Raw genomic sequence first — 23,245 nt, 5'->3', positions numbered from 1 at the left:
GTGCAGAGACTGCAATACAAAGAATAGCATATACATACATGTGCCCCCACCGTGGATCAACTTCAAGGAAAAAGCTGCAAAAATTCTCAATGCATTGAGAAAAATAAAGAAATAATATGAAATATAATTCAATCTACACCCAGTTATATATTATATTATCTTAAGTTCAAATGACTCAACGCCAATATATTCTTAGATTTTATAATTACTCAGAAAAACAATAGGATCAAACATAAGCATACAAAAAGCAGTAAGTAGCTTTTGTTTATACTAGCAATAAAATCATTGAAAGCATATCTGTACATATCATCCTTTACAACACAGTAAAAACATACATGTTCCTAATTTAAAAGATGCTAAATACCTCTGAAACAAAAACAGTAAAATGCTGAAGAAAGAAATTGTGGAGGGCACTAGGAAAAAGAAAGGCCTCCCATGTCCAAGTACTGGCAGAATTAATATTGTTATAATGATTTCAGGTCCAGTGCAATCCTCACAATAATTTCAGTGGCATTATTCACATAAATAGGAATGATGATCCTAATACTCACTTAGAAACACAAAATACTCAAAATCACCAAAGCATTCCTGTGGAAAAGGACAACACTAGAAGTATCAATGCTACCCAAGTTCCAGCCATACTACGAGCACACAAAACAAAACGAACACAGCACCAGCACAAGGCAGCTGTATAGACCTTTGCAGTGGCATAAAACGTCTGTGTTCAGCTCACACAGGTACATCAATAGGTGTCCACTTAGGAAAAAAGCCTCCTTAGAAAGTGGTGTTTAGAGTAGACTGAAATTAGGTCTCTACCCTCACAACTAGATAAAATTCACGTCAAAACACATCAGACATGCATGCATTATCTGTAACTTTGAAACGTAATACCTGATGATGTAGACACTGACTTCATAGATAGGACTCAGAGAATTAAAAGATTTGGCAACAGTATTTTCCTTAAACCCCAAAACTTTTGCATAGCAAAACCAAATCAAATCAAACCAAGCAAAATCAAAAACAATGGAAACTAAACTATCAAGAGTGTTAAGACATTTCAGAATGGAGAAAATGTTTGCCAGCTACTCATACAACCGGGTGTTGAAATCAATAAATTAAACACCCCAAAAAGCAATAGTTCAGTAAGTAAATGAAAATGAGATAAACACTTTCAAAAGAAGTAGAAGTGTTTATTTCCTCTATAGAAATAGATGGAAATAGAAAACACTATCCTGAGTGAGATAACCCAGATCCCAAAAGATGAATATGGTATGTACTCACTCATTAGTGGACTCTAGCCATAAACCAAGGACATTAAGCCTATAGTTCACAAGCCTAGAGAAGCCAAATAATAAGGCGAACCCAAAGAAAAACATATATAGATCCACCTAGAAATTGGAAGGAAACAAGATTACCAGGCAAAAGTTGGGAGCATGGGGGTGGGGGTAGGGGTGGGGGTGAGGTGGGGGGAAGGGGAGATGGGGAGAGGGAAGGGAGGAGGGAAGGACTGGCAAGAGCTTGGGGGAGCGGGAGGGTGGAGATGGAGGAAGGGCAGATATAGGAGCAGGGAAGAAGATACCTACATTAAGGGATCCATTTTAGGGTTGGCAAAAGACTGATATCTAGAGTGGATCCCAGGTGTCCACAGGATGTCCCCAGATAGGTCCTTGGTCAGCAGAAAAGAGGGTGCCTGAACTGGCCTTGCCCCACTATCACACTGATGATTATCTTGAATATCACCATAGAATCTTTGTCCGGCGATGGATGGAGATAGAGACAGAGACCCTCATCAGTGCAATGGACTGAGCTCCCAAGGTCCATTGAAGGGCAGAAGGAGGGAGAAGATGAGCAAGGAAGTCGGGACCGCGAGGGGTTGGTTCACCAACTGAGGCAGTGTGCCTGTTCTAATGGAAGCTCACCAAATCCAGCTGGACTGGGACTGAAGGAGCATGTGATCAATGGACTCTCTGATTGTGGCTGACAATGGGGGCTGACTGAGAAGCCATTGATAAAGGCATTGGGACTTGTTTTTACAGCATGTTCTGGCTTTTTAGGACCCTAGTCTATATGGATGCACAGCTTCCTAGGCCTGGATGTAGGGGGGAGGGCCTTGGACGTCCCACAGGGCAGGATACCCTGCCCTCTCTCAAGCAGGGAGGGGGAGGGAGGAGAGTGAGTGGGGGAGCAGGAGGGATTTGGGAGGAGGGGAGGAAGTGTAAATTTTTGAGTGGAAAAATAAAAAAAAGAGGAAAAAAAAGAAACAAAGTAAGACTTTCTATCATAGAAAGAAAGTCTGTATGAATACTGAATTCAGTCGTATAAGCTGGGAATAAAATTATTGTATTAGTTAAAAAAATAAAACAGGTGTACAAGCAAAAAAAGGAAGTAGAAGTGGCTAATAAATATAGCCACATCATATATGAACATGCAAATGAAAATTACATTGAAATTTCATCTTCAGTCAGTGAAGCTGCCAAACAATATAAAGCCAATGTTTGTAAGGATATGAGGGGAAAGGACTTCTATGCTTTTGGATAACAGGTAAATTAGTTACACTATGGAAAACAGTACAAGCTTTCCTCTCATACCTAAAATAAACATACCTTGCAATCTAGCCATACTACTACTAGGTGTATACCCAAAGTGATCTAAAAAGTCAACATAATACACAAATGTGTCCATCTGTGATCACAGTCCTGTCACAATAGCTGAGTTATACAGTAAGTCTGGGTCTGTCAATTGGTAAGTAAATAAGAAATAATCCGTTTGCAAAGATAAGTGAAAATGTAAGAGACTAATTCATACACAAAGAATAAAATTGTATTTGATTTTCAAAAGAATCTTTCCTGTTAGTGAAATCAGAAGCATTTTTAGCATAAGCTCTATTTTGCTTAGTGTAACATGTTATCTAACTTCATTGATGTCAGGATTTCCTTTAAAAATTTGAATAATTTTTAAAGTTTATATGTTTATGATTTCTTTATCCTTCCTTATTCCTCAGTGGATACTTGGATTCTTTTCATGTTTTGGATAATGTTAATTTGCTACTGAAATCAATGCAGTTACATACAAAAGAGGAGACATTAAAATGGGCAGCTCAGGGTAGAAAGCACCACTAAGGGATCATTAGAAGTAATTATGTGGTAACAAATAGGATGACCTGTGGGAAGTGAAGGATCCCTAGACACAAGATATCTGACAAAAGTGAATGAAGAAAAATAAAAATTAAAAAGCAGGCCAATTACAAACAAAGATATTATCATAGTTGCAATTACAAACACAATGAAGTAAAGCCTGGATCAGGCGGCATCAGGACAGAATTGTAAAAAGTCGGAAAGAGTTCCCACCCCTTGAAAATTCTCCTGACAGTTTCTGTGGCTAGTTATGGGGTCACTTTCTGTCTGTAGACTGTGCTTCATCTTGCCCTATAAAATGTCTTATCATGCCATTTCTTGAGGTCATGTGGAAATGTCTGGCCATTAAAGTACATAAACCCTGAATGCAAGATATCTTGCTATTTATAAGTCACACTATTTTCATTGTTGGATGTAATGTAAGTGATGGATATGTCTTAAATTTCTTAGCATCTCGTCTTCCCATCCCTGACACTCAGATCTGGACCCATAAATACACAATTAGAAGAGTTCTTCGGTATTTCCAACCACGGTCTGTAAACAGAGACTACTCGTTTGTTCCCAGCTGCCCAGACCTGAATAATCACATAGAAACTATATTAATTAAAATTGGTTGATCAATGACTCAGGCACATTTCTAAATAGCTCTAACATCTTGAATTAACCCATTTCTATTAGTCTGTGTATCACCATGAGGCTGTGGCTTACTAGTAAAGGTTCCAGGCATTTGTCTTCTTCAGCAGCTATATGGCGTCTCTCTGACTCTGCCTACTCTCTCTATATATATCTTCCAGCCTGGCTATATTCTGCCCTGCTATAGGCCAAAACAGCTTTTTTATTAACCAAAGGTTAGTATTTATAGCAAAGAGAGGGGAGTCCCACATCCCTGGTCCACTGCTGTGATATTTCTTGTTAGACTTTTTAAGTGGAATGTGAGTGTAGGGAGGGGAACCTTGAGAGGTTTTGTTGATACTTCAGAATATAATGAGCTTGTATCTTAAAGTTGTGACTTTTGTAAATGTTCTCCATTGATGTCTATTTTCTGTCTGTCCGCGACTGTCTTCTTTCCTGACCATAACTACTCATTTGTACGGCAGTGCATTGGCATTTTCCACTTTAATGAAACACAGAGGACCAGTCATTGAGATATATCTCTAGTGGGAACAAATTCTTCCCCACTTCACTGAGGAAAATTTTGGAGTTATATTTTGGTCAAACAGCTTTCTGTGGAGAGCACGGATGTTACTGTGCCTTGAGATAGATATTCTTACAATGCCCTGGTTAGTGTCTAGACAACTTCTTTCTTAGCTCTTCTTTGTGAGACCCTGGAGATTTCTTGGTGATAAACCTCACAAAATATGCCATGGCCCCTTTGAGACTACAGTCCCACGGTGTTTCTCTTTCTCTTGGTTGTCCGCACTAATTTCTAAAATTCATGAAAAATCATCATAGATGTGTTTTTATCAACATGGTTCTAAGCTGTACTGTTCTTAATAAGCAGTTCCCCATTGCTGCATTTTCTTGTCTGGATATATCCCCATATATCTTCCTATCACTGAGTTGTCAATCTCAACACATTTTTGTATGACTTCCTGTTGCTTCCTTGTCTGTCTGGATATATCTCTGTATAGCTTTCCATTGTTGCATTGTCCATTTGAACACATTCCTGTATGGCTTCCTGTCACCTCCTTGTCTGTCTGGATATATCTCTGTATAGCTTTCCATTGTTGTGTTGTCCATCCGAACACATTCCTGTATGGCTTCCTGTCACCTCCTTTTCTGTCTGGATATCTCTGTATAGCTTTCCATTGTTGCGTTGTCCATCCGAACACATTCCTGTATGGCTTCCTGTCACCTCCTTGTCTGTCTGGTTATCTCTGTATAGCTTTCCATTGTTGCACTGTCCCTCTGGACATATGCTTGCATTTTGAGGGTGTTTCTACTTCAATTTCTGCCTTTCTACAGTCCCACGATATCATTTTTCAGTTATCTTAGCCTTTACTAATTTTTAAAATGGACATAGTAATTTCTGAACTCCTTATATTCAGGTCAGAAATGAGAAACGGGGAGAGGTCTTTTAGACTTTCGGTGGTGGTGACTTTGTCTAAATTTGCATTATTGGGACAAAAATTCAACCTCTGTTTGTTATTTGTTTTGTATAGCTGTTCCCTCTATTTCCCTTCTTTCTCCGTCATCTCTTTGTACACTCTTACCTTCCCCCTCTTCTATTCCTTTCTCTCCTCCCTTCCCTCTATTTTCCATCTCTTCTGTTCCCTGTTTTCCCATTCCCTGCTCTCTTCTCTTCCCCACTTCCCATCTCTTCCCTTCCCTTCCATCCTTCATCCTACCTTCTTTCCTTTCATTGGTGCCTCTTTCCAGTGTGCTGATGCAGTGTGACTGATAGATCAGGCTTTGAGACTGATGCTGTGTTCATGGGGAGATGAGAATATATGTCTTAATGAAACCTCTATATCAATTAGCAATCTTAGCTCCCACATAGGATTTTCCTTGAGAGGTTCCCATTATCACTCTTTTAGCTGCATATAGGACGGATAACTGTGTTCTCATCTATGCTGCTTGATTAAGAGATTTTTAAGTATTTGATGAAGCTGAACAAATGTCCAAAAGTGACATGCTGGGTAATTTTTAGTCTCTTCCAGACGAGACCTTTGTTTTCCTTGTCATGTTTGTTGGTTTTTTCACCTGGAATATACTTGGATGTCACACCTTCTTCTTGTCTCAACCCCATTCTTTCTGATTTTAACCAGTTACCTCTCTCTACTTTTGTCTACAACCCTGTTCATTTTTCTGAAAATGTTCATTGTTCTTGAACATTTTGCCACTGTCTGGAGCTTAATTGTCCACTGATCACTACTTTTTGCTGAATATTTTTATTCTGGCAGTAAATCACCATTCATTTTCTAAATCCCATTTCCTTTTAGAAAGTCTTTGTAGTTTCGTCCTGAACGTACACCTTTCATTTTCCCAGGGATACACCTCTGCCACTCTGTTCTTTATAATTATTTGTTAAATGCTTCTTGCCCTCAAAAGAATATGTGTCCTATGGACATGCTTTTTCCTTCACAGCTTGGTAGAAAGCTGTCTGCATGTAGCTGCTCCATACACAGTCATGGGGGATGAGAAATGTGGCTGATTTATCTTGAAAGCTAGCTTCATGCCTTCATAGCTCCACTTTCCGATCTCATTTCATCTTTCCTTTCTCTTTCAACCCACACTTACATTTTTCAATTACTAACTATATACAAAGCTCCGCTTACTCCTGCAAACTGTTGTTATATGCAGCACATAGATAGGAGTGTTCACTTTGGAAAAATGTATGTTTAATCTCTAGATGCAAGCTCCATCTCAAATTATGCCAACTTGATTAGACTCACTTTGTAAGTAATTTCTTCGTATGGAGTCATCATGCCTTTTGGACCTAAAACATAAATACAATTTTCTTAAGTCTACATATGTCATAATTCCTGCACAGTCAAAGCTGTGTTTGCTGCTGGCACATATACTCTTAAAAGAACATTTCCAGAAACAAACAACAGATGTAGAAAAAGGAAATGTGGTGCTTGAGAGCTGAGCTGGTTAATGCCTGTATTTATAGTAGCGTTTGCCATTCCTATTTATCATGTGAAATAAAAAAACTTTTCCAGGCCCTTCTCAAAGTAAACACTTTACAGGGCATTCCCTTGTTTAGTTCTGAGACTTATATGATGGGATAAATGTTGGAAGCAAGACCAGTTTAATTCTATAGACTCCCAATGGTGGAGGCAAATTGGAAACCTAGCTTGACTGTTACCACTCTTCCCCTAAAGATGGCTATGCAGAAATCCTCTTGGCTCTATTTCTTACATGTGCTCCTGCCTCAAGGCTGTTAATGACACCATCTATTATCCCAAATCCCGCAAGCTGCAATAGGACCACAAATCTTAGCCTGATGCTGCAGCCCAGAGACACTGAGCAAGTAACTCTCTTAGTGACAGTTGAGAAACATTTTTTTCTTACTCTATCAGTGTGCCCAAATGTACCATCAAGTATTCAAAATCGTGGTCCTAAGACTGAGGAGCAATTGGCCAAGAAACCTGTGAGCATGAAGAAGGGGCATGTATGGCTAGTACTCCATTGCAATGGGCCATCCCAGCAACTTGTGACAGAAATAATAATTTTATTTTCAAGCTATGACAGCAAGGGCATTTTGTCTGCAGTTGCAAGTGTTGGGAAGCTAACCCTACTGCCGATGAAGGTGTCTTGTCTGTAAATACTGAGACCTGTATATGCATTGTAGCATTTATGATTCATTTTTCCTTGGTGAGTTAGAATGTTTGACATTTCCACATTAGACTATAAAGTATTGGAGGACATTAAGTGGATAGTTTAAAACTCTGTGATTCATGACAGAAAGCAGTGAGTGGACCATATTATCTGATCATTGTCACAGCCGGTTTGAGCCGCTTATCTGCTTTCTTTGCATCTGGTTGTAGAGATAAACTATCTTTAACATCATAGCCTAAAAGGGCCAGTGAATCACTGGAAGCTTTCTGATTGACATTCACAGAGGCTTTCCATTCTCCTGTCTTAACACTTCCTGTTGGGAATCAGTTACTAAACAGGCCTCACCACACTGTGGTTTTCCAGTGGTCCAGTAATTAGATTTCTGAAAATGATCTGACTGAAGAATAGAGATTCTTTCTTTCATTGTTGATAATACCTTGCCTATCTTCGTTAAAAATCTAAATACCATTGATTTCGGGGGATTTAATTTATGACTGTGTAGGGCAAATCTTTATAAATGAATCCCTGCCTTTCCCAAGGGCATCCAGCACTCCAGTTGACAGAAAATCATTTAGCAGGAAAGGGAATGTTTAATATTGCCTTGGGGCATAACTCAGGTACTCACTTTAATACATGCTTCTCATCCTGAAAGGAATTGATAAGCAATGTCTCCCAAAGTAAAATATTCTGATGTAACTGAGCCTGGGATCAACAGAGATAAAAGATTTTGAAGATAGATCAGTGCTGCTGGAGGCTTCCCCTGAGGGGCTTTCTCTATTACTTTGGGGGAAGTGGGAAGAAGGAAAGGGATTTTCTGGATTCTTCATAATCAGATTCAAATCTCTCAGAGAGCAGTAAATAGATATTTGTTGAAAAGATGGTTGTATGGATGGAATTTGGATCCTTCTGGGTTTACTCTCTTTCCAATTATATCAGATAGATGGAAAAAAATCAATGTGAAGTGAAGCCTGTAAAAGGTCAGGGTAAGTAAGAGTTTAGCATTGTGGTGATTTAAAACATCAGCAGTTCTTACAAGATCATTTGACCCTTAGTGTGAGCGTGTATGCACAGTGCTTGTGTATGCATGTGCAACAAGTAATAGCATCCTCATTCACTCTCAAACATGTTTTAATTTGGATGGATTATTGATTTTCCTATGCTTAAAAAGTGATATGATAATTGCTTTTAATTGTCAGCTTCATACAGCATAGAATCATATAGGAAGAGAATCTCAATGAGAGATTAGTTAGATAAGGTTGGCCTCTGGCATGTGTGGGGGGGATTTCTTGATTGTTATTTGATATGGGAAGATCCAAGACCACTGTGTGTGGCACCATTCTCTAGTCAAGGGATCCTAGACTTTGGAAGAGCAGAGAAAGTACTAAGCATGTAGAAATGTGTTCCTTTCTGCTCTTGATTATAGATGTAATGCTGCTAGATATTTAAGGTCCTGCTGTCATGGCTTCCTCACAATAATGGACTCTAACTGGTAATTATAAGCTAAAATTAACCACTTAGTTTCTTTATAAGGATATTATGTCACAGCAACAGAAATGAAACTAAGACAACTAGTGTAAAGAAAAGACACTTTAAGCTTAGGCCAGCCACTTTGTTTTAGTGAGCTTAGGACTTATTAATATAACCCATAAAAGTACACCCAGTTGAGTATCAAGGGCCCATCACAAACACTTTCACAGGTTCCCTGTTTTAATCAGGGAAATCACTGCACATGTATGTAGGGGGAGGGACTCTTGCATCATTTCTCTTTCATATTTGTGTTTTACTAGGTTATGATGTTAGCATCATATTGGTGTAGACTTCATTCTCATTTGAAAATAGTATTATTGTACAAGGTGTGGTGAAATTTATGTCTCTATTCTACAGTTGATACACTTTTGGACTTTAATCAGTTTGGTAATTAAAAATGCAAAATATAAGGAGAACTTATTTTGAAGCTAACTGCAATGATTTTCATTAGTCCTTCTAAATCTCTTTAGTGTGTATTTTCTTAAATTAGGGCATATTATTTACAACTCCTATGCAACTGGAATTGATGTATAACACACAATATTAACATTGTTGAAGTTTTGTAGCTAACTCATAATTTAGATAAATATTCATCATTTTCATAAGTGTATACACTCAGTCATATTTTCTGGCATAGTACATGTTTAGTTAACCTATTGTTCTTTATTAATTGCTTAGAAATCATAACAAAGCTCAATATCTACAACGATGCCAATGTCTCTGACTTGAATAGAAGAGTTTGTGAACTCAACTGTTGGAAGATCAATTGAAAAGATTAATTGAATGATACACTGAGATCTCAATGTAATGTGGCAATAAATTATATATTAAGAGCCATAAAAGGTAACTCCTGTCATTCACAAAGTCCTCTAATACAAAACTTAGAACATTCTTGAATTATGTTGCAGAGAAGACTCATAGGTAAAATAACAATGTTAAGTTTAAATTAGATTAAAAATATTATATTTATTGTGTGTGGGTATGTGTAGTTCCTCATGGAGGACACAAGAGAGCATCAAATTCCCTGGAAGTGAAGACACAGGAAGACAGTTGTGTGCCTCCCGGTGTGAGTACTAAAAACTGAACTCAGGTCCTCTGCAAGAATGATACATACTTTTAGACTTGAAGCCATCTCTGTAACCCTTCCAGCTATTTTGAATTGAAAATCAAATTTCAATTCACACCAATTTTAAGATCAATAAAGTTAGATATGTAAGCTGACATGTTAACCATTTTGAGTGTGGATTCTAGACCCCTGGGAGAGAGTAAAACAAAATATTACATACTCAGAGAATTTCTAAACACAGTCTTCACATTGTATAGATACAGCTTTCATTTACACTACCTATAAACATTGTTTCTTTGAGTATAGGGAGGTATCACTGAATTCAATGCAATGCTAAGAAGGAGTAGGAATGTCCTAAGATAAATAAGTAAAATAAAAATCGTGAGTAGTTATGAGATAAAAGTGCTAATCATGGTCCAGGAAGGTGATCGTCCAAACAGGCTAAGCTCCCACATAGCCAGTTCATGTCTTAGGATCGAAACCTAGTGCCATTGTCCTTGGCTTCTCATCAGCCTTCATTGTCCGCCATGTTCAGAGAGTCCAGTTTCAACCCATGTTTATTCAGTACCAGTCCAGCTGGCCTTGGTGGGCTCCCAATAAATCAGTTCCAATGTCACAGTGGGTGGGTGCACCCCTCGTGGTCCGGACTTCCTTGCTCATGTTCTCCCTCCTTCTGCTCCTCACCTGGACCTAGATAGAAGTGGGAGGACCTTGGTCTTCCTGCAGGGCAGGGAATTTGTACTGCTCTTCAGTATCGAGAGGGAGGGGGAATGGAGTGGGGGGAGGAGAAGAGGAGTGGGGATAGGGAAAGGGGATTGGGGGGAGGGGCAATATTTGGGAGGAGGGGGAGGGAAATGGGAAACGGGGACAGGTGGAAATTATAATTAAAAAAGAATAAAAATAATAAAAAAAGAAAAAAAAGATGTAGAATCACATTCTACTAAAATGTAACCTGCTAGCATGAAACAATCAATAAAACAATGTCCTCAGTTTTTATAAAAAAACAAAAAAGTGCTAATCATGTTTGACAATTTGTTTGTCTAACCATATGTGGCTTTCTATAAGAGCCCAGGTTGATATTTAAGCATTGCAAATTAACTTCTCAATTCACACACAGGAGAGGTTGACACAGATAAAGCTTTACATCAAATCACACATCAGTAATTCATGCGTGGCTGATTCCTAGGGCTATGGTGACATGAAGAGTTCATATATGTTTATTAATGTATACTAGTGATTTTTCAGTTTGGACCCATTTTAACATTCACATTTATGTGTCCATTTTGAGAGTTCATTTTCTCAGAAACCTGTCTCTTGGGTGATTCTCCAGTGGCCTTCCAAAGTTGTAAACATTTTTCAAGTGTTGCTTTGTGACCTGGGTATCACAGTAGCATTAAGAAAACAGAAGAAAAAAAGTTAAACAAGTCAACATGAGTGTGATCGATTTGGTCAAGGGATGTAGTACAGCTTTTGGCTTTCAAATGGACAGTAGAGAAATATCAAAATGCCTTATCAAAAGTTATTTGATGACTTCTGTTTTCTTTTTTGATTGTGTGCCTTATAAACTACACCAATCCAAATCCACAAATGCAACTCCATCACTATAGCCACAAGAGCCATAGCCTGAAAAAATTCTGTTCCCCCAGGCACCAACACTTTTAAAAATTACTAGAAGAACTTATCTAAAACTTTGTCCCACTAAAGAATTCAGGATTCAAAGAGTAAGGTAGAATCCTGCTTCCTAGAGAGGCTGAATAGCAAGCAGCTCACATAGCTCGCCTCCTTGCATCTCCCAAGAAGTCCTGCAGCTCTTTTAAGTGGTCCTGCCATGAAACACTTAAATGGTGTTGATGAAAAGCTGAACGCATGCTTTTCGGTTTTCAGCTGTAGCAGGAAAAAAGCTGTGCCATTTAAAAATGCGGGCTTTCTGGACTGTCCTGCCAGGGCAAACTCTGACTGTTTGAGGCAGGAGGGCCGACTACAGAGAGAGGACTTGAGTGTTGTCTGTTGCAGCTTGCTTGCTGGCAGGGACCTTGAAATGCCATAGACTTAGACTTGTGGCAATAAAAATGGCTACAGCTGGTATCTCCGCCATGAGGCTGGAAAGCTAAGGAATGGGCTGGATCCAGCCATCAAAGCCACGGCTTTCATCCTACACATATTGCTCAGTAATTTAAAGGCTCATGTGGTCAGAAAAAGAGAGAGAGATACAGTAAAGAGAAATTCAAAGACAAAGAAAATTTCTAAATGGTTTACAGTGTGTTAAAAATATATGCAGGCTAAAAGTTAAAGTTCTTAAAGTAAAAAACAAAAAAAAAGGAAGAGAGTAGTTGGTTGTGGTAGTACACACCTTTAATCCCAACCTTTGGGATGCAGAGGGAGATTGACCTCTGTGACTTCAAGGTGTGGTAGCACATGCCTTTAATCCCAATGCCTGGGAGGCAGAGACAGTTGGATCTCTGAGAGTTCAAGGAAAGCCTTGGTCTACAGAGTTATTCCAGGTCAAAGATATACAGAGAACTTGTCTCAAAAAGCAAAACAAACAAAAGTAAAAATAAACAAAATAGAGGTTAAAATAAAGTGCACAAAGATAGAAAATACACAAAGAATTTTGATACTGTATGCTGCTATTATGCTCTCTTTGAATTGTTTGAATGCTGAGGAAAGAGCAACAGATGCTAAAAGATATTTGTTTATAAATGCTGCTGAACTAATCCAAGATAGATATTTTGAAAATACCTTAACTTCAGAATTTGGATCTAAGGATATGATACTTTGGAAAAGAGTTTCTTCTTTTGTTTTCACAGATGATGAGACCCTGTGGATTGCTTCTATCCCAATATGGTATGATGGATCACGCCCTCCTGAAGGGTTGCTGTGAACACCTTCAAAAAAATTACTTCACTCGACTGCTGACTGAGATGAATCTAGCACACAGGTTATACCATGAAAGACCTGAATAACAGTGCCCTCATTCAGCAGGAAGCAGTTTGGAGAGAAATTACTGCGCCCATGTTCCCATATATTGTTTATAAATGTTCTTTTGCATTTAAAGGGGGATATGATATAGATACGGATAATTTACATTGGTATAAGTTTTGCTTTTTTGGTATAAATTTAAGGTCAATTTTGTTATATTATATATATATATGTATATATATATATTTCTGATATTGATTAGGGTATTGTGATTGTATGGTTCATGGAATAATGTAATGTATATAGGTTGTTAATAGATAATCATCTATAATAGTCAAGTTTATAGTCATGTTAGTTAGATTTTCTAGATGTGCATAGATATATTTCAGATAGGCATTCCTCATATCTTTCAAAGACTACAGAATATGGCATTAATGTTTTAATAACTTAGGACTTTTCATGACAATGAGACACTCTGCTCCTGGCAGCACCAATGTACTTCAAGAAAAAGATGGGCATCAAAGAGGATCCTTATGGAGTTTGATAGCCATTTGGGCAAGAAACTGCTCTTGCCTGGACTGTTGCATAAACTGGACACAGAGAACCCTCAGAGAGAGGACTGCTGAACTTGCCTAAAGGTGAGATGTTCTTTCGGGGTTCCTGATTCATAAAAGAGTCTGCGAGACATTCTGCAGGACACAGCAGATAGTGACTGAATTGCCTTTGAAATTTCCTGCTTCATGGAAATGTCTGCTGGAAATGTCTACGTTTTGTTTACTTAGGTAATATTATATCCTTCTGGAGTCTTTGACAGAGTTGAAGAATGGTTAGTTATAGTTATAGTTTTCCTTAGTTATGGTAAAAGATAAAATAGATATAAATATTATATCTGTAATTCTTACTTGATAACTGTTTTGTTATATGTAATTTTGCTAAGTTAAAGTTAAAGCCTTCTTTTTTTGTTTAAACAGAAAAAGGGGAAATGATGTGGGAGTGTCATATCAATCTGTTGATTTCATTGGTTATTTAATAAAGAAACTGCTTGGCCTGATAGGTTAGAATATAGGTGGGTGGAGTAAACAGAACAGAATGCTGGGAGGAAGAGGAAACGAGGCAGACGCCATGCCTCTGCTCTCGAAGCCAGATGCGATGAAGCAAGCCGCCAGGTCAGACATGCTGAATCTTTCCCGGTAAGACTGGTGCTACTGATTATTAGAGATGGGTTGATCGTGATATAAGAATTAGCCAGTAAGGGCTAGAGCTAATGGTCTAAGCAGTGTTTAAAAGAATACAATTTGTGTGTTGTTATTTCGGGGCATAAGCTAGCCAGGCGGCCAGGAGCTGGAGTCAGAGGAAAGCCATGGAGCCACCAGTGGAAATAGATGCAAGCCGACAGCGGGAACCTTGTCATGAGGCCACAAGCCTTGTGGTAGATTACAAAGTAATAGAAATGGATTAATTTAAGATGCAAGAGTTAGCCAATAAAAAGCTAGAGCTAATAGGCCAAGCAATGATTTAATTAATACAGTTTCTGTGTTGTTATTCCAGGTCTGTGCAGCTAGGAACAAACAAGCAGCCTCCCCCAACAATGTATCTCATTATTTTCATGATATTTTTTAAAAAAATAATTCTGTGAAGTAGAAAGGTTCTACACAAGTTGATCACATGAAGTCTTTTATAAGATATACTTGATAGGTATAAAGCCAGACCACATTAATATCTTTGGAATAGAACTTTTTAATCTATACATTTTACATTTACTTATGAAGGCTTTTCACTGGGAAGTATGCTTTAAAGGATATCTATCATTTATCTGTATATGTATGTATGTATCTATGTATGTATGTGTGTATGTATCTATGTATGTATGTATCTATGTATGTATGTGTGTGTGTATCTATCATCACTATCTATTTATTCTATTATAGTGAATTATTTTCTCTTCTATCCTATTCTATATTCATCATAGGAAGAGTTCAATGTTCTGTGGGAAATTGGATAGAATATACACAGGTAAATTTAGGCCCATCAAGTCATTTTTCAATATTGACAGGTAGGAGCCCTCTGAGGGAGAAGGAGGCTATGAAAATGCCAAGTAACTGATATCAGAAGATATGGAAGCTCACGTGTGAAGCTGAGATGTTTTGGTAAAATACATATGGTTAGACGTTAGGAAAGGTTAGTGATATGTTATATATATAACTATAAGTAATTTGGGAATTATTCTTTCAGTAGTCTTAAGAATTGATTAAGGGAGGATGAGAGTATAGATCAGAATATTGAGGAAGAGAATATTAGAATGCTAGTTTATTAATAAAGATCTGAACTTAGGGAGTTTCAAAGGAAGTGGTGGGAAAGTAGGCTAAAGGGCTGTTCAGGGAATAGAATCAATAGGACTTGGTGAGTAATTCAATGCCGGGAGTTAGGAACTCCAGGGTGACTTTATTGTTTGTAACAGGAAGCTGCTGGAGAAAACAATATTGCTAGTAGTGTGGGATTGTGTGCATGTGCACATGGGGTGATAAAAGGATTATGAGTTAATTTTGGACATATTGACTTGGTGCTGGATGGAATTTAAATAAGGTCACTGCAGAGTGGCAGTAATGTAGGACAACAATAAAGTCCTAGGTAACTTCGACTCTTACAGGATAGCTGTGAGACTGAAGGTCATGTGCTACCTAATTCCTAGATGTTGATGAGTTCCATATGTGACTATTCTTTCTCCTAGAAACAAAACAAATAGTAAAGCTTTGGAGAAACAGAAAAAATATTTCCTATCAATTTTTCTGACAGTATATGCAGACAGTATTTTAAAAATGTGATATTTCCAGCCTTCTAGAAAAAAAATGTTAGAGTAATTTTTCTGCAGAAACTAAAGATTTACCTTTATGTGCTGTTTTTGCTTAACAAAACACAGTTGTCTTAAACAAAACCTGTAAAATAGAGCTATTTTCTAAAAGGAAACATTGAAAGCATTCATTTGTACCATAGGAAAATGTAGTTTCTTTTGAAAATATCATTATCTGACCTTCAAAGAATTGCACTTTGATTCTGACTGCCATTCTATTTATTTTATGGGCATTCATTTAGAGGGGTTTTATTATTCTGGTAAAGTTGATTTAGTGTGTAAGAACATGAGTCGTTTAATAGAATCATTCATTAGGAAAGGTTAGTGTTCTGTAAGATTTTATCATGCTCTGCAGTGCATTCTTATGTGTTTTTTAATCATGTTTCTTTAAACAAGTTAAATAAATAACAGTTACCTTGTCAGTCATAGTGAGAATGATCTCTGAAACATCCTCTCATTCTTTATTTCTTGGTCAATAAAATTATGTCTTATGTCATTATCAAACAAAGGAATTTACAAACTTCTGTCTACCCTTTTGCTTCAAAGTTTTCTGAGAAAATGATGAACAGAGCTTGAGATAATCAGTGCTCGTATCAAAAGGCAAACAATTCTGTCATTTCTGATTGGTTATCAAAGGTCACAAGGCCAGATATGTGTATTACCTTTAACCCACAAATTGTACCCTGAGGGACAACATTATAAGATTCTAAAACTATGAAAACTGAAAATACATCTCTGTGATTTTTCCCTTATGGCAAAACTATTCAATAATAAGAAAAGATATAAACCTATTTTAAAATGACCAAAAGAAATGAGGAAACATCTCTCTAAGTTATACAAAAATGATGGGCAGATATTTAATATATGATCAGCATTTCTAATAGTCAGAGAAATGGAAAATAGAAACAAGATTAGTTTCAAATCATTTCTGTTAGATTTGTTGCTGCAAAGATGGCAGAAATCAAGTGTTGTCAGGAATGCAAGCAGAGGAGAAGAGATATGCACTGTTGGGCACATTGCAACTTGTTACTGCCATCTTGGGACACAAGGTTGAGGACCCACAGACCAAGTAAAACTAAAATTGTCACGTGCTACTCTGACACCAAATATATTGAATGCCCCATTCCCACAATGGTATTAGTCATGCTGGAAACAACCCACTAAAACCTTTTGACTAAGGCAAATGAGCCATGTGGTGGTTGTACTAACTTCCTGTTAATGCGCAGATGTCTGTAGACTTTCATCTTCTCAAAGTTTACAGTGTAAGTATAAGTATTTGACCTCATATAATTTTTGTGAGACTCAAATTAGGATATGTGATAGTTTCTTATATGGAAGTTACTTATTGCTCTTTTTGGAAGTCTTTTTTTTTTCCAGACTCAAACAAAATTTTATTGGAGTTTAATATAAAAACACCCCTGGGCAAGAAACCTGTGAATCTCAGAAGCTGCTCTAAGGAGAATAAAGAAGAAAAGACAAAAGGTGAAAAATGAAGAAAAATAAATAAATAAATAAATAAATAAATAAATAAATAAATAGGCAAAACAACAAGAAAGGTCATGTCCCTTGAGTTCAGTTAGAATGGAAGCTAGCCTCCTGATGACAATCCGTCACATGGCAGGAGGGGAGGTCTTAGAGAAAGAATAAGGAAGTCCAACTGTTAGGGAAAGCATGTAACATCTTTAGCAAAGAGACAAGCAAAAGAAATGGAAAAGTCAGGCTTTTCTGTATAGTTCAGAAAAGTGGGTGGATTCACAAAGCCTCTTGTAAGCGACTTGTGGGTGGAAATTCTGGGATGGGAAGTACATTTTCTCATTAAAGTAGTAATTTTCCACCTATCCTATACCTAGCTTGGCTCTTTAGGGTCAGTCATCAATCCTAGGAGTGCGCTGCCTTTCAGAGGGTGGTTCCTTAGCCAGGGTTTGGCTCACATATTAACTCCTAAAAGTGACTATGGCACACTTACAGCTGGAGGTTGATTATAATCTTTACTGTGCATTCATCCCCAAGAGAGGTAACCCTAAAAGCACTTAGAAAATGAACTGAAATTGTGGAGCAGATATTATCCATTTGAACAAGAAATTAGAATTCTTTTAAGATTATTATTTTTTGGTGGTTTATAGCTATTTAAATAGAATATTCTTTTTTCTTTAGTGCCATTAGAATGTGCATAATGGATGCAATGAGGAAATCTCAGTCTTAGGTTTCCTCTACTCTGTGGCTCTACCTGCCCTCCCAAATTATGTTAAATTATCTATTACAGGAAGGTACAGAATGGTGGAATGTTTTAGATAGATAGATAGATAGATAGATAGATAGATAGATAGATAGATAGATGATAGATAGATAGATAAAGATATTGCTGCATAAGTTTATTTTGAGGATATTTTCATAGTGATGGGAATCAATTTGCAAGTTTTTGTAACTTAATGAGGCAAATTTAAGACAGATTTTTTTTTCACAGAGGCAAATAAAATATATTCCTCTACAGAGGAGGATTTAAGAACTCTTGTTTTTCTCATGATGGAGGAATGTGTGGAACATTAGGACATCCTGATGTAATCATTGCCTTTTTATTTTTTATCTTAATTTGACGTTTAGAACATAGGTAATATTTAAGAGCTATTCTTTGTATGGAATTTTAATGTGCTCATCAGGAGCTACTATTAAAGGAGGGTATCTTAATACTTCCTTGACCATACATAGATGGCTGAATTATGACCTCAGAAGGGAAAATCTAACATACAATCTTCTCAAAGGCACTTGTTAAGGTCTCTAAATAGAGTTTAGAGTTTGCAAAATATTTGTCTCTCATTTAGACTACTTGATAATTAGCTTCAGTTGATGTCTACTGGGACACCAATGTGAAACACAGGACAGAGAAAGATGTTTTTAAAAAATCTAATCATGTCTTGGTAAATGTCTAATCCACTAATTCCAGTGGGGAAATGAAAAGTATTAAATTGGGTTAAAGTTGAAGTGTTACAATTTGCTACTGTAAGTGAATCATTGGATGTGTCCTTTCTCATTTCAAATGGTTTTGCCACACTCACCTGCTACCAAATGCATCTTGGTTTTCATAATGGATATTTTGTCAATATTGTTGCTGTACATGATCACTTTCATAATACTCTGAATACATTTATTTTTCAATGAGTCTTCTTTTCTTGATAAAACAACACTAGTATGAATGCTAAAATTACTATTGGTTAATCTTCCCCAAAAAGAAAAACAAAAACATTTAAGAGGCAGAACACAGAGACCATTTTCTTAGGGAATGTGTTAGATATAGTTGTGCCATGTAGGAATTTATTAAAATCAAAAGTATCTAGAATTCATCAAATATTATTCAGCTTCCTGACTTTGTTCATCACCAACCCTTCTTTCCTTGCATGATACTATCTGCCAATCAAAAGATCAATGAGAACCTTTATGAGGCAATTTATATTCTGCTGAATGAATTGGATATGTCAAGATTCTGTACATCTTACTTTTGTTGAATGATGGCTAGAGGACAGATACCTAAAGAGAGAATGAACAACACCCTACTTCCCAGTTAGTAATAAAGATACTGCTGTGTCCTTTCTAATGTAAATCTTAACTAGCGGGACATAATTTAAGTTTATGAGAAAAAGGGTTATGCAGTGATGCGTTTTTGTGGACAATTTTATAGGTGTTCATCAATACTTGGAGTATAGAGTATAGCCTAAGTATGATTTTCCTGAAGCTCATCTGATTATGTTATGGCACTGTATACACCTTTGATGATGGCTTTATTTGTACTCATAATGAGACACATATGTAATATTTTTGGTGCACATTTTATAATGATAGGTTATTTCTTTACTTTATTTCTTTTGAGAAGATCTAATTGTTTGGATTCCAAACCTTTACTAGAAGTGGATTGACTTGTGCTGGGAGATGATACACCATGGAAGCAGTTCTGACTCTTGGGAGGTATAATGACACATCTGATGGAGAGCTCAGTCTAGTCACACAGAGCCCCTGGATGGTAACTCATGCTTTATGAGTGAAAGTGAATGTCTGTCTGTGTGCCAGTCAAGACTTCATCATGGTAATCAGTGTCACCCCTTGCGAGCCATTACCTTGTGTTTGGGGGACATGCTCTCATTGGTGTAGACTACACCAAGTAGGTTAGGCCTAGTAGCCAGGGATCCTGCTGTCTCTGCCTCCCAGGTACAGAGATCACTAGAATCTCTACCACACGTAAGTCTTTGTTGCTGTGTGTGTTCTGATGCTTGGCCTCAGTTGTTGCGCTTATGTGGCAAGCACTGTACCACCTGACTTTTGCTGTAACCAATCTCTTGCATCTGGATAAACTTCCCTTTGTCTTATGAGGGGCTGCATGGGGAAAATGGTTGTGATGATTCACAGTAACAAGATCTAGAATAACATAAGAGACAACTCCTTGCACATTTCTTTAAGAGAGATTCTAGAGTAAATCAGTTGAGGTGGGAAGTCCCACTGTAGGTGGCACTATTCCAAACGTTGGAATTTGGGACCAAATAAAAAGGAAAGACTTGAGCATCAGCATTCATCTCTCTCTGCTTATTCATCTTTCTCTGCTTCCTGACTGAAGACACAAAGCAACCAGCTGTCTCAAGCTCCTGCCAGCAGGAATGCCTAATAGAGAAGGACTGTACCCTTAAACCCTTCCTTTATTTGCTCTTGTTAAGTATTTTGTGATATCAACAAGACATGTAAGTAATTAATGTATCAAGGAATAAACTTGTTCAAGAAGAAGGACTGGATGACTCCAACTAGGAAAGTAAACTTTCAGAAAAATTTTAGAAATTCAGATAAAGAAAGGAAGAGAGCTAGGGTCCCTTCATTAAAATATTGCCAACCCGAGAGCCTGACTTTAGTTTAGGTTTGTATTTTCTGGATTCAAATAAATCAAAGTAGCCCAAGCTACATGCCGTTAACTGTGTTGCTACAGACTAATGAAAGTAATTTGACAGTTATGATGAAACATATGTCTATATCTATAGTTGTGTTCCAATGTATGTATTACTATTTTCATATGTTTAAATGAATGTAGGTACATAATTGATATTGTGGACTTCGTTCTGATTATGTAATCATTTGACTACTTATACATCTCACAGGTAAATGCTTCTTCTAATTTCAGTAAAAGTTTTTGATTTTTTAAAGATTTATTTATTTATTATGTACAGTGTTTTGCCTGCATGTGTACCTACACCCCAGAAGAGGGCAACAGATCTCATTATAGATGATAGTGAGCCACCATGTGAGTTGCTGGAAATTGAACTCAGGTCCTCTGGAAGAACAGTCAGTACTCTTAACCGCTGAGCATCTCTCCATCCCCAAGGTTTTTGATTTAATAAAACTCATTAATTTGTACTCCCTGTCTCTTAGTGTTCATTCTGGACAAAACAGATTTCACTTGGAAATGTTATATGGGCAGGGATGTTTCTATACAAATATGAATGTTTTGCATAGCTAAATTCCAAAAGTTCTAATTTCTGGTTGCTGTCGAAGTTTGCTCATTTATTCCAAGTTGTCCAGACCCAAAATAATCACAGAAACTATATTATTTGCAATACTGTTTGGTCAATAACCAAAGTGTATTGCTAGCTCTTACATCTCAAATTAACCCATTTCTATTAATCTGTGCATCATCACGTGGTGATGACCTATTAGTAAAGTTCCATCTGATGTCTGGTGTCTGTGTCCTGCACTGGCAACATGGCTTCTTACTGACTCTGCCTTCTTTCTCCCGGCATTCAGTTTAGTTTTCCTCACCTATCTTTCTTCTGCCCTGTCATAAGCTCAAGCAACTTCTTTATTAACCAATGGTATTCACAGCATACAGAGAGGAATCCCAAATCACCTCCCCTTTTCTGTCTACATAAAATGGAATGTTTTAACTTTAACATAGTAAAATTACATATAACAAAACAGGTATCAAGCAAGAATTACAGTTACAATATTTATATTTAATTTATTTTTACCATAACTAAGGAAAACAATAATTATAGACCCCAAAAGGATATAATATTACCTAAGTTAACAGGAAGTGTATTGTGAGCAACTTTCAAAACTCTAGAATTGACAGAGACATTTTGCAGCCTGGACAGTCACCCAAAGTTCTTCTGTAACACTGGGGCATGCAATCTTCAGCCTACAGGCACATAGTATCAGGCAGACTTTTCCATGAAGCAGGAAATTTGAAGATTTGAAGATCTCATATGCCTTGTGCTGGCAAAGTTCTTCAGTTGTTTTCTTCCGTGTCCTGGAAAACGTCTGGCAGTTCTCTCATGAAGCGGGAACCCTGAAGGACTGTCTCACTTTCATTAGGCAACTTCATCAGTCATTTTTGGTGGGTCCTGCATGTCTAGTTCATACAGCATAACATCAAGTCGTCCAGGCAAAAGTGGATTCTTGCCAAATGGCTAACAAACTCCATAGGAGCCACTTCAATGCCCATCTTCCTCTGGAAGTAATTTCTCCCTGTGCTTGATCAGGTGGAAGCTATTTCAGTCTCAGACATTCTAAGATCTAAGTTGTCATGGGGACACTTCTTCCATTGGCTTCTGATTGTTCCATACTAAGTCTCAGTACAACACTTAACCCCAAGGCCTTATCTATCAGCTAAACTCATCATGCCTTGGGACATAGCCAAAGAGTTTTCTATTCCAGGAAGCTGGAATGCTCTATCCATTTCTACTAGAAAACATGAGTTATGATGATTTACTTATCTATTTGTATTTGTGATTGAGTGCATGAATGTAGATCAGAAGACAATAAATATTTCTACTGAAGATAATTTGTTTTTGGTACTTTTGAGAATATAGTTTAGTTATATTTGTCCCTTCCTTTTCCCACATCCAAACTCTCCTCTATATTCCTTCATCCTCTTCTTTACTTCTTCAAATTCATGCCCTCTTTTAAAACTAATTGTTATTGCATGCATGTGTGTATGTGTGCATGTGTATATATGTAATAAATATAAGCTGTGCAGTCTGTATGGTGCTACCTGTGTGCATGTTTTCAGGGCTGACTGACACTGAATGAGCAATTGGTTTGGTCTACCCTGGAGGAAGATTACTTCTTCTACTCCCAGTTCCTCAGCTGCCTCTGCGAAGTATTGAGGATTTCTGGGTTTTCCTCTATCCAGTTTGTCATGTTCATCACTTTAATTCTTGTTCAACTCATGTTTTGGGGTCATATTGGTGAGATGTTGTCAGTGTAGCTTCTAATACTACCATAAGTCACAGTCTCAGCAAAGTCCCTGGTCGTCTGGCTCTCACAGTCTTTCCCTCCCCTCTTCTGCAGTGTTCTGAGGTGTCAGAGTGTTTTGTAGGGAGTGAAAACCATGATTTTGTATTTTGATTGGCTGTGGTTTTCTGTAATATTCTCCATAGAGAAATTTCCTCGATGAGGGGTGCAGACTACACTTATTTATGGTTACAAGGACAAGTG

Source organism: Chionomys nivalis, chromosome 4 (assembly GCF_950005125.1).
Source record: "Chionomys nivalis chromosome 4, mChiNiv1.1, whole genome shotgun sequence".
In the NCBI taxonomy this organism is placed as follows: domain Eukaryota; kingdom Metazoa; phylum Chordata; class Mammalia; order Rodentia; family Cricetidae; genus Chionomys; species Chionomys nivalis.
The sequence above is the reverse complement of the archived record's forward strand: the minus strand, read 5'-3'. Positions refer to the sequence as shown.